Raw genomic sequence first — 13,777 nt, 5'->3', positions numbered from 1 at the left:
TAAATCGACCACATATAAAGTTAGTAAGAACATTAAAATACAGAAGTAATAAAATCATCTATATCTACAGTAAGTAGTTAGGGGGTACATAAAACAAAAGAATGTAAAATACAATGTCAAAAACAGTACCCTTGGGGGAAGGGAGTACAAATGCAGGGTTGTTAACATGCATTTGAAATTAAGCAGTCAGTAACTTAAAATAATCATGCTTACATATAGACTGCTATATATATATACCCATACCAACTACAAACCAAAACTATAATAGATACAAAAAAAAAGAAAGGAATCAAAACATAACATTAAAGAGAGTCATCAAATCACAAGGGAAGAGAACAAAAGAAAAACAAAAAAGAACTACAAAAACAATCCAAACACAATTAACAAAATGGCAGTAAGTACCTATCAATAATAACTTTAAATGTAAATGGACTTAATGCTCCAAACAAAAAACACAGAGGGCCTGAATGGGTACAACAAGACCCTTATATATGCTGCCCACAGGAGACTCACTTCAGATCTAAAGACACACAAACTCCAAGTAAAAGGATAAAAAAAAAGGTATACACAGAAACAAAAAGGAAGCCAGAGTAGCAATACTTACATCAGACAAAACAGATTTTAAAATAGAGACTGTTATAAGAAACAAAGAAAGACATTACATTAGGATCAAGGGATGAATCCAAGAATAAGACATAACAATTTTAAATATATGTGCACCTGACATAGGACCATCTAAATACATAAAGCAAATATTAATAGACATAAAGGGAGAAACTGACAGTAACACAATAATGGTAGACTTTAAAACCCCCACTTACATCAATGGAGAGATCATCCTAAAGAAAATCAATATGGAAAGGCTGGCTTTAAACAACACATTACACCACTTGGACTTATATATACGTATAGAACATTCCATCCAAAAGCAGTAGAATACACAGAATTCTTTTCAAGTGCATATGGAACATTCTACCAAACAGATCACATAATATAGACAAAACAAGTTCAGTAAATTTAAGAAAACTGAAATGATGTCAAGCAGCTTTTCTGAACACAACCTTACAGGGCCAGAAATCAACTGCAGGAAAAAAAACCAGCAAAAAGCACAAACATGTGGAGGCTAAACAATAGGCTACTAAACAATCAATGGATTACAGAAGAAATCAAAGAGAAAATAAAAAAATACCTGGAGATAAATGAAAACACAATGATCTAAAACCTATGGGACATATCAAAAGTGGTTCTAAGAGGGAAGTTTATAGCAATACAAACCTACCTAAGAAATAAGAAAAATCTCAAATAACAGCCTAAACTTACACCTAGAGGAACTAGACAAAAAAGAACAAACCCCAAAACTAGTAGAAAGAAAGAAATCAAAGATCAGAGCAGAAATAAATGAAAAAGAGACTAAAAAAAAAAATAGAAAAGATCAATGAAACTGAGCTGTTTCTTTGAAAAGACAAACAAAATTAATGTAGCTTTAGCCAAACTAAAAAAAAAAAAAAAAAAAGAGGGCCCAAATAAATAAAATCAGAAATGAAAAAGAAGCAGTTACAACTGACACCACAGAAATACAAAGGATCCTAAAAGATTACTATGAACAATTATATTCCTAAAAAATGAACAATCTAGAAGAAAAAGACAAATTCCTAGAAATGTACAATCTCCCAAGACTGAATCAGGAAGAAATAGAGAATATGAACACACCAATTACCAGTAATGAAATTTAATTAGTAATAAAAATACTGCCAAAAAAAAAAAAGTCCAGGCAGATGGTTTCACAGGTGAATTCTACCAAACATTCAGAGAAGAGTTAACACTTTTCCTTCTCAAACTACTCCAAAGAACTGCAGAAGAAAGAATGCTTCCAAACTCATGAGGTCACCATCACCCTGATACCAAAACTAGACAAAGATATCACAGAAAATTAGAGGCCAATATCACTGATGTACACAGATGCAAAAATCCTCAACAAAATATTAGCAAACTGAATCCAACAATACATTAAAAAGATCATACAACATGATCAAGTGAAATGTACCCCAGGGATTAAAGGATGGCTTGATATTTGCAAATCAATCAGTGTGATACACCATGTTAACAAATTGAAGAATAAAAATCAGATAATCATCTCAATAAATGCAGAAAAGCTTTTGACAAAATTTAACATCCATTTATGATAAAAACGCTCAACAAAGTGGGTATAGAGGGAACATAATTCAACATAATAAAAGTCATTTATCATAAGATCACAGCTAACAGCATACTCAGTGGTGAAAAGCTGAAAGCATTTCCTCTACGATCAGGAATAAGACAACAATGCCCACCCATGACACTTTATTCAACATAGTACTGGAAATCTTAGCCATGGCAATCAGACAAGAAAAAGAGAAAAAGTGAATCCAAATTGGAAAGGAAAAGTAAAACCATCACTGTTTGCAGATGACATCATAATATACATAAAAAATTCTCAAGACACCATTAAAAGAGCTAGAGCTCATCAGTGAATTCAGTAAAGTTGTAGGATACAAAATTAATATACAGAAATATGTTGCATTTCTATACACTAACAACAAACTATTAGAAAGAGAAAATAAGAAAAAAATCCATTTACCACTGTGTCAAAAAGGATAAAATAGCTAGGGATAAATCTAACTAATGAGTTATAAGACCTGTACTCAGAAGAGTATAAGATGCTGATGAAAGATATTAAAGATGACAAAACAGATGGAAAGATACACCATGTTTATGGACTGGAAGAATATTGTTAAAACGACCATACTTCCCAAAGTAATCTATGAATTCCATGCAATCCCTGTCATAATACCACTAGCATTTTTCACAAAACTAGAACAAATAATTTTAAAATTGGTATAGATATATGACTCCCAAATAGTCAAAACAATCTTAAGAAAGAAGTACAAAGATAGAGGTATCATGTTTCCTAATTTCAAACTATTAGAAAACTACATTCATCAAAAAAGTAATGATAGGGCACAAAAACAGACACATAGATCAATGGTACAGAACAGAGAGCCCAGAAATGCACCCAAACTTATGTGAGTAGTAAATCTGTAACAAAGGAGGCACGAATATACAATAAAGAAAGCACAGCCTCTTCAACAAATTGTGTTGGGAAAACTGGACAGCCACATACAAAAAAGTCAGGCTGGACTACTCTCTCATATCATGCACAAAAATAAATTCAAAATGGATTAAAGACTTAAATAAAAAACAGAAAACCATAAAACTTCATAGTATTTTGGGGGATATGTCTCCTCTGGCAAGGGAAACAAAAGCGAAAATAAACAAACGGGACTGCATCAAACTAAAAAGCTTTAGCATAATAAAGGAAACTATCAACAAAACAAAAAAGGCCACCTATTGAATGGGAGAAAATATTTGCAAACAACGTATCCAATAAGGAGTTAATATCGTAAATGTATAAAGAACTCACACAACTCAACATCAAAAAACCCCCAACAACCCAATTTTAAAAAGGGCAAAGTTTCTGAACAACATTTTTCCAAGGAAGACATACAGATCATCACCAGGCAAGTGAAAAGATAATCAGCATCACTAATCATCAGGAAAATGCAAATCAAAACCACAATGATGTACCACCTCTCACCTGTCAGAATGGCTATTGTCAAAAAAAAACAGCAAATAGTAAGTGTTATCAAGGATGTCATAAAAGGAACCTTTGTGCACTGTTGATGGGAATATAAATTGGTGGGGCCACTATGTTAAAATAGTATGAAAATTCCTCAATTAAAAATAGAATTATCATAAGATCCACCAATAGCACTTCTGGGTATTTTTCTGAAGAAAACAAAGACACTAATTTGAAAAGATATTTGCACCCCTATATTCATTGCAGCATTATTTACAATACAAAGATGTGCTCTGTGTGTGTGTATATATATTATATATACAATGGAGTAAATTGGAAGAATTAAAACAGCCATAAAAAAGAATGAAATCTTGCCATTTTTGAAAACATGGGTGGACCTAGACAGTATTGTGCTAAGTGAAATGAGTCAAAGAAAAGACAAATACTGTAAGATTCCACTTATCTAAAAAGTAAAACAAAAGAACACACACAAAACATAAACACGGTTACAGATACAGAAAACAAATAGGTGTTTGCCATAGGGGAAGGTATGGGAGGAGGAAAGAAATAGCTGAGGGAAATTAAGAAGTACAAATTTCCAGCTGCAAAATAAATGAGTCATGGGTATGAAATGTACAGTGTGGGGTATATCGTAACATGTAATATCTTTCTGTATGGTGAGTGTAACTAGACTTATTATGGTAATCATTTGAAATGTATAGAAATATGGAAACACGATGTTGTATAACAGAAACTAACATAATGTGGTAGGACAATTATATTCAAAAACAAACTCACAAAAAAAGAGATCAGATTTGTGGTTACCAGAGGTGGGTTGGGGGTATAAGAAGAACTGGATAAAGGTGGTCAAAAAGCACAAATTTCCTGTTATAAGATAAATAAGTATAGGGATATAATGTACAACATGATAAATATAATTAACACTGCTGTATGTAATATGTGAAAGTTGTTAAGAGTGGATCCTGAGAGTTCTTATCATAAGAAAAAACATTTTTCTGTATTTTTTATTTCTTTAATTTTGTACCTATGTGGATATTTACCAAGCTTATTATGATAATCACTTTATGATATATGTAAATCAAACCATTATGCTTTATACGTAAATTTGTACAGTGCTGTGTGTCAATTATATCTCACTAATACTGAAAGAAAAAAACAGAAGTGTTATGGGGGTCATTTTGTTAGCTGAGGAAACAGTGCACTCTCCAACAGAGAGGCAGAGATAAATGTAATTGGCTTGGGATTAGAGAGATGATGATTCAAGGGTCATGAGTTCACTAGAAAGAACATCTTAAAAAAAAAAAGGACACTATGAACTCATCTACAAAACAGAAACAGACTCATAGACATAGTAAACAATCTAACGGTTACTGGGGAAAGGGGGTAGGAAGGGATAAATTTGGGAGTTTTGAGATTTACAAATGTTAGCCACTATATATAAAAATAAAAATAGATTTTTTATAGTTTCTTCTGTATAGCAGAGGGAACTATGTTCAATATCTTGTAATAACCTTCAATGAAAAAGAATATGAAAATGAATATATATGTATATACATGACTGGGATATTGTGCTGCACACCAGAAATTGACGCATTATAATTGATTGTCCTTCAATTAAAAAAAATAAAATAGCGAAAGAACATCTAGAAAGTATTCAAACCTGACTTTAAAGTATAAACACAAGTGCATGTGAAGACACAGCAAGAAGACAGCCATCTATGAACCAGGAAGCAAGCTCTCATGAGGCACCAAATCTGCCAGTACTTTGGACTTTCCAGCCTCCAGAATTATGAAAAATAAGTGCTTATTGTTTAAACCAAAAAAAAAAAAAAAAAACACACAAGTAAATAATACCTCGAACAACAAAAAGTAGAAGCAAAATACTTGGGACACATAACAGAAAAAAAGTTTAACGTCTTTGATACAAGAAGACTTACAAATCCAAAAGGAGAAGAACCTATGAAAAATGGGAAAAGGATAATAATGAGGCAAAAAGAGATACAACTGGTTAATATTCATATTAAGAAGTATTCACTCTTACTAGTAACAAAAGGAATACAAATTTAAATAACAGCCTTTTATTCTCAGACTGAGACAGGTAAGAAAAATGAAAAATCATAATGCTGAAATTTCTTCTAGTTCTTATCGCTGTAAAATAAATTTCCCCCAAATTTGGTAACTTAAAACAACCAATTAATTCTGATCACAGATTCTGGGGTCAGGAATTCAGAAAAGTTTGTTTCTGCTGTATGGTTATGTGTGGCCTCAACTGGCTAAACTCAGAAGCTGGAGGTGACTGGATCAGTGGGGGCAGAAATCAGTTGGAGTGTCTTCACTCCACTCGTGGCTGATGCTGGCTGTCAGCAAGAAACTCATCTGGGGCTGTGGGCAAGAACACCTCCATGTCCTCTCCACGTGGCCTGGCATGGAGGCCTCTCTTTTATTACATGGTGGTGCCCCAGGTCTCCAAAGACAAGGGTCCCATGGGAAGCAGGTGGAAACTTGTCACCCTTTATGACCCAGCCTCTTGAATCACATAGTATCAAATCCCCTGAAGTCACAAACCTGCCCAGATTCAAGGGGTGCAAACAGACCCCAACCTTCAATGGGAGGAATATCAAAGTTGTATTGTATAAAGACCATGTGAGAGAGATTTTGTTGTGACCATCCTTAGAAAATATAGTCTGCCACAGAAAAACCGTAGGAAAACTGCATACTCTCCATAGAATGCCAAATGTGAATCGGTACCTTTCTGAAGGCTAAAGTGACAATATAAACCAGAGATGTTATAAATGTTTTAACACTTAGATGCAAAAATAAGATCTTACCCTAAATCAAATCATCTTCTACTTGGGGAATGGATAGATCCACTTTACTTCTCAAATACATCAATTACTAATCTTCTAAATATAAATAATGAAGGTTTTATAGCCTCTTATTTTATGCAGATGTTCTCCTGGAGTATGTTTTACTGAGTGAATTCAATATGAGTTACACATTCATTCAACAAATAATTACTAAGTTCCTATTAAGTGCCAGGAGTTCTACCGGATGCTGATTAAATTGGACACCTTTCCTGCTCTCATGGGTTCAAAATCTACTGGAGAGGGAGATATTAAATAATTACATGATTATAATTAGAGCCTATGAGAAGTGTTTTAAAAATAATGTATAGGAAACTCTAAAAGCATTTTCAGGTACAGTTACATTAGGGATCAAGAATCTGATACTTAAATTGAGACCTGAAGAATCACTAGAAACTTACTATTTGTGGTGTGAAGAAACTTCTAAGCAGTGGAGAGAATTGATATAAAAACCATGAAGGAAGAAACAAATTGGCATATTGGGCAAACGTAAAGAAGGTCAATACTTTCCCCAAGTACTTACTGAGTGAGCGGGACAAAGGCACAAGAGGAGACAGAGAGGTAAATAGGACCCAGACAAACCCATGGCCTTATGTTCATATTAAAGTGTTAAACTGTATTATCTGTGCATTTAGCACTCTTGGAAAGTTTTAAAGCAGGAATACAACAGTGTCTCTTTTTTTTGTATTTTCAAAAACTGTTCTGACTTTTCTCTAAAGGATGGAGATAGTGGGAGTAGAGGAGGAGATTAGTTACAAGTCCATTGCTGTGATCCAGGCAAGAGGTGAGTGTGACTTTGACTAGTGTATTGGTAATGAAGATGAGTTCACTTGGTCAGGAAATGAAATATGTTGGATATTCAAAACTCAAAACTAGACATTTCTACACTACTCATAGCCACATAAATGGATACAATCTTTCTAGAACACAACTTGACAATATATTGAAAGCCTTAAAGTATTAACAATCCCTTTAACCCAACAATTCCACCTCTAGGCATTTATCATAAGGAGTAATCATAAGTGCAAAGAGTTAGCTCAAGGGATGTGGAGAGCAACAATGTTATAACTAAGATTGAAAATCATCAAAAGACTAAGGGTTGCTCAGATCCTGATTCTTAAATATGATTTTCCTGTGAAAAGAAATAGGGATCTTTAAAGAAAAGGCTGTTCTCAGTACAGGGCAGGTAAAAACACAAGATGATCATGGAGCAAACATGTATTCAAAAAACAAAAGGGTAAGGGACTAACAAAGGGACAGAGGACAACCCTTTTGATTGCAGGAACCAATCTGCAAGATCTCCCAATGGCTAAAGCTCAAACTAAAAAAAAAAAAAAAATTGTAATATAGTAATATATTATAAGCCAAAATATAAAATAAATGTGCACAATTTCCCACTGACATAAATATATGTTTGAATAAATGAAGGAAAAACAGAAATCTTCCTTACAGAAGGAGTCCAAAAATTTTGCAGATAACCCTGTCTAGGAGGTGGACCTCACTGTTCTTAACCCCTCTATCCACCCACCCCACAGTTACTCCTCCCAATGCCCACTGAGTGTGTGTTGGATTTAGTGACCTTCTGATGAACAGAGAATGGATACAGGGAGGAAGGGTAACCTTACAGTGGAAAACCTGGTAACCACCACCTTGGCTAGGCTATCAAAGTTAATGTTGCCAGTGATAAGGCTTACTGATACCAGGCATTCCCAATAGGATATGAGAATAAAGTCACTTTACTTCTGTGGTATTTTTCCCCAAACCTGTAATTCCAGTCTAATCATGAAAAAAAAAATCAGAAAAACCCAAATTGAGAAACATTCTACAAAATATCTGACCAGTACTTCCCCAAACTGTCAAGATCATGAAAAATAAGAGATTAAGGAAATGACTCAATACCATGTGATCTCCTAGACTGGATCCTAGAGTAGAAAAAGATATTAGTGGAAACACTAGTGCAATCCTAACGAAGTCTGGAATTCAGTTAACAGTAATATACGAATGTTAGTTTTGGAGTTTTTATAAATAGACCGCGGTTATATAAGATGTTAACACTAGGGGAACCTGGGTGAGGGTTGATGGAAACTCTCTGTACTATCTCTGCAACTTTTCCATAAATCTAAAATTATTCTAAAATAAGTTTATTTTAAGAAATAAGCTTACAGTATGGTTGTAGCAACAGGAATAACATCCTTGAAACAATTACAGAACTACCAAAGGAGGAACAGAGATCCCCTTGCTGGTGATTTCCCACCCACATGGTTTGCTGCCAGCATCTTTTTGCTGCCTTCTTATATACACTTGCCTGGTGGTTACAATTTTCCTTTGAGATACTTGGAATTCATATAATTAAAAAAAATGATTCTGTGGAACTCATTTTTAAAAAGACTATTGGTTAAACACTGTGAAATAATAAAATGGAATACAGCTGTAAACATTAAAAATACTGCTGTAAAATAACATACTATAGTGATATTGAAAAAGTTTTACCATGTATTATTCACATGAGGTTCCCCTGTTGATGTTCTCATAGTATTCCATACTTCTCTGTCATAGGAATTACTATAATTGGAATTAAGTATTTTTGCTCTTAACTCTGTAACTGATCTTTCCATTCTTTGAGCATACAAAGCCTTTTTTCATTTAGGACCTGTGCACTTGCCCTGTTCTCATTTGTCTGAATGAGGATGTCCAAGATCTTCTCATGGTCAGCCTCTTCTCATTACAAGTCTCAACTCAAATGTTACCTTTTTAGAGAGATTGTCAAGAGATTGTCTAAAATAGTACTTGCTACCACTATCACTCTTCCTCAGATAATTCTGCTTTATTAACCTTCACAAACACTTGTCACCATCTAAAATTACAGGATTATTTGTTCACTTGACTATAGTCTCTCTGCTCCTTCTAGAATACAGCTCCATTAGAGAATGGACTTTTCCTATCTCCCAGTCACTCCACACCAAGTGCCTGATCCAGGACCTCATACAAAGAGGTGCCTGGTGTCTGTGGCAAAGATGCTGAAGTGGGTCTTGGTTGGATACACAAATTTAGAACCCAGCCCATACAGGTGATGGCTGAAGCCACGAGAGTGGATGTTATCACCTAGGTGAAGAATACAGGAAGCAGAGGGCTGAAACTGAGCCTGGGAAGCCATCAATAAGTGCAAAGTGGAGGGAGAGGAATTAGAGAAGACAGAAGAAGGGATGGAAAGGGAGCCAAGAGAGGAGAGAACTTAAGGAACTCGGCAATGCTAAATATGGGGTCAAGAAAAGTCATTGCTTTTAACAACTCAAATCTGATCTCTAATGAGCATACTTTGCTTGTCTGTGGAGCAAAGCATATAGGCCCAGCTCTAAAACATGCCATCTCCTTGCACTTCCTTTGAATAAAGCACTGCCCATACCTGGTGCTTCTCAACATCAACAGAGCAAGATGGCTGCCATATCATTACAGCCTTACTGCAGTAAGTAATTACATAAATGCGTGAAGAAATGCCAAAACAGGGTCACAAAATTTGTAATATACTATAAATTCTCTACATTAAACACATTAATGGTGCTGTCTGAGTCGTAGGGTCATGATTCATTCCTTTTCAACTTTTTAACGGATTCTTCATGTTCCAAGTTTTTCAAAACATGCATGTATTCCTTTTATAAAATCTTTATGCATTTGGCATGCTTATCCAATCAGTAAAAATATAGATAGATACCTAAGAGTCTGGCCGAGAGGCACTTTCTGTCACCCTTTTATTTCTCAACATTAAACAAAGAGCTCAATGACATTAACATTATCTCTAGAAGTTTTGTGACAGAATACAACGTCCTGCTTTCTCTAAACTTTACACCACCAACTCCTCCATTGTCAGAGTCCTTTTTTCCAAAAGAATTTGTGTTAATAGACCAAAACATTATTTAAGATTAAGATTCAAAATACTGATTTCAACAGGATGGAAGGTATTAGATAAGGCAGCTTTCATTCTAATTCACTTAGATATACAGTAGCTACAACGAAGGTAAATAAAGCTTTTAGAAGATGCCACACAATGAGAAAATTTCTTGCGAATTAAGAAATATTAATAACAAAAACGTACGACAGAGGATTGTTGTTTTCAGTTGAGAAGTCAAGCAATAGGGTTTTGGTGAGCAGACCCAGAAGGAGGGTAGAAGTCTTAATGCCCCGAAGTGATGTGGGATCATCCCAGGTACTTATTCTGTTTGATTATATGCTCCCACTTCCCTGCACACTTCACAAGATGGCAGCTGGCAGCCCCCATGTCTTATCTTGGGTTAGATCAGCACCTCGATGCTTTTTAATTCATGTTTTAAAATATAACATAAACCTAGGAAACTTGAAGGGTTTTCTCATGTTCTAGGATATTTTTAGTTAGTTTTTTTTTTAGCCCTCTCTAGAGAAATTCTTTCACATATGAAGCTGAACTAAGGAGAAAAAAGAATTCAAGGCACATACACTAGAGGCAGGTATCAGAAATTCAAGTGACAATATGTTCCTACAAACAATTCAACATCCACCAACTCCACATTTTGTTCCTTTTTGTTTCTCATGGTTGCTCCTTACACTTGAGGCATCATCTACGGTAACTCTTAATTTTCACCATGACTAGTCTGTAGCTCTCTGCTTGCTTCTCAGCATACTCTGATACAGCATCACCCATTCCCACCCTCAACTCTGACTCTAGAAGTTTAACCTGACCCTTGAGGTCTCCTTTCTCTGAAGGGGTATCCCCTTAACAAGAGAACTGGAAACACTTCAGGTTGACATGGTGAAGGTACTTAAACATGGATGAGCCTTGACACCGACGATCAGATTCTACTATCATGCCTGCTACCTGATCCATTTACTCATACAACAGAAATAAAATGTCATTAGAACACAGATTCAGCTTTTAATACTGCCAAACATGCCTACAAAAAGAGCAAATGCCTGAGTGTACTTATTCCTAGACATTAACACCTAATCTATGAAAACAGTGCAGTAATTTGTTAATTAGAGCTGTATGTGCATTGAGAAATCTATTTTTCCCATTTGGTAGAAATCCAAAAGACTGAAACTATCAGGTTGCGTTCCAAACATACTGAGACCTCTCTATCCTTTAATTCTGAGATATTTCACACTGTTACCCAACCAAACTTGGGTCCGCTTGCCTGTGTGCAGTAAAGCCAATCTACTGATACCAAGTTGTGGTGAAGAAAAGTGCAGCGTTTATTGCATGGCACCAAGCAAGGAGTTTGGGTCTTTTAAGTCCCTGGCCTCCTATTGTTTGGCCCCCCTGCAATAAGCACTGCACTGCACTTTCACCGCAACCTGGTGTCAGTAGATTGGTTTTACTGTGTGCAGGCAAGCAAGCTCAAATTTGGTTCCATAACAACACTACTGAAATGTTAAGACTTTGAACTTTTCCAAGTCCCCAGTAAAGAAAAGAGTTTCAGGAGTAATAAATTGTTAGGAAAGGTGTGCCTAGGTCCAGCTGAAGGCACAGTGTTGGTCAACTTTGAGAGAAACAACTCCTCGATTGTCTCAAATCCCCAATTAACCCAATTAACATTGCGCATGTTCCTGCCGATCTCCTGGGTCTGAGATCCCCTGTTTAGAATTACTTCTATGACTTAGGTCTCAAGAAGTCACCCCAAAAAATGACGTAACAGAATTTTAGAAGCAGTGGATATGATATAAAGCATCTAAGCCATTCTCTACTTTGTCAGGTGCAGAGGCTGAAGTCAAGAGAGGCAGTGTGACCTGTGCAAGGTCACCCAGAGAGGCAGTGGCAAACATTGCCCTAAAACAATTATCTAAGGCTTCTAAGTGGAGTGTTCTTGATGTATATACAAGGACCTAGCAGAGTTCCTGTCCAGGGCCGCAAACAACATAGATTGTTTCCATTCCATCACTATAGGCATCCCTGTATGTCACTCATTTTGAGTGTGGCCCCTGGACTACCAGAATCAGCATCACCTGGGAACATTTTAGAAATGCAAATTCTCAGGCTCCCCCGAGACCTAAATCACAACTCTGAAGGTTGGGCACAACAAGCCATGTTTTAATAAACCAACCTTCCAGCTGATTCTTACCAGTAAGCAGTTTTGAGAGCCACTACTCCACATGAAGCTGTTCATACCCTTAACCTACATCAGGATTCTTATTTTCTTTTTTCACCAGAAGCCTGACACAACACATCATCTATTTCTAGTGAAACTTGGTATGGAATAGCTCAGTTTTTCTCAAATATGAATATGAAAAATTGTTACCTGGGGCTCTTGTTAAAAAGCAGATTGTGATTCACTAGGTCTGGGGTAGAGCTTGAGAGTCTTTATTTCTAATAAGCTCCCAAGTGATGTCAATGCCACTGGTCAGTGGACCACACTTTTAGGAGCAAAGGAGAATGGTTAATGAACTTCAGCGTCAAACTCTAGGGTTAAGTATCTTGGACTGAGGAGGGGTGAAAAGTGGGATATCCCACCAGTTATGTGCCCTCTCATGGAGTCAACACCACTGACATCGCAGGGACCTCTGTAAAAAGGCACATGGTTCAGAAGACCTCTCTGTCTGACACTTCACCAGTTATTAGGTAGTAAGTCTCAGAGTTTCAGCAGTGCTTTTAGAACAAGGCGTAGGACTGAGGGGGGACTGAAAGGGGACTGAGGGAGGTCCAAGCTACAGTAAAAGGAGTAGCCGCGGTGCTCTGAGGGGCACTGCAGTGGGAGGGCTCTGAGTACCCCTGAGAGGGGTCACAAAGACAGACATGGGGCTGAAAAAGGGAAGCTGAGAGGCCCTGAAAACATGCATGACTGACTTCACAACTTTGAGAAGGGTCAGTCCAGGGCCCTGGTGCCAAGGACTGTCAGTTAACTCTACACAGTTTAGTCTGAGGGAGGGGCCTGATCACGTCTGATAGGATGCCTTCAGTTTGAGCGTTTCTCATAAAACCACTCCCTTGTCTTTATGTGCAGTACTCTCAGACCTGCCTTTTTACATTTTTTTTTTCTCCCTTCTTTCTTATTCGTATTGGGAACTTTCTCTGGAAGATATTTTTCCCACATATACCACTAAAGAAGAAACCCTATGCCCAATATTTTTAAGAATGCTGTTAGACTGTACACAAGGCAACATATGACTGCCATGAATTATTCTGATTGATGTCTCAGTGACAGGTGGGTGTTCACCAAGGTAGGATGCTCAGCATCAGCATGACAACAGGGCAGGAGAAGGTTCTGCTGCTTAAGGGCTGTTGGCAGTAAGGGACTCTTCTTCTCCAATTTAC

At 36.5% G+C, this 13,777-nt stretch overlaps 1 long non-coding RNA gene across 4 annotated transcripts in view; it reads right to left on the bottom strand.

The window, feature by feature from the left end:
* The window catches only part of LOC116277914 (uncharacterized), a 387,230-nt gene that overhangs the window by 149,918 nt on the left and 223,535 nt on the right, over positions 1-13,777 (bottom strand). The window lies entirely within an intron of this gene.

This window comes from Vicugna pacos, chromosome 3 (assembly GCF_048564905.1).
Source record: "Vicugna pacos chromosome 3, VicPac4, whole genome shotgun sequence".
Lineage (NCBI taxonomy): Eukaryota > Metazoa > Chordata > Mammalia > Artiodactyla > Camelidae > Vicugna > Vicugna pacos.
The sequence above is the reverse complement of the archived record's forward strand: the minus strand, read 5'-3'. Positions and strand labels throughout refer to the sequence as shown.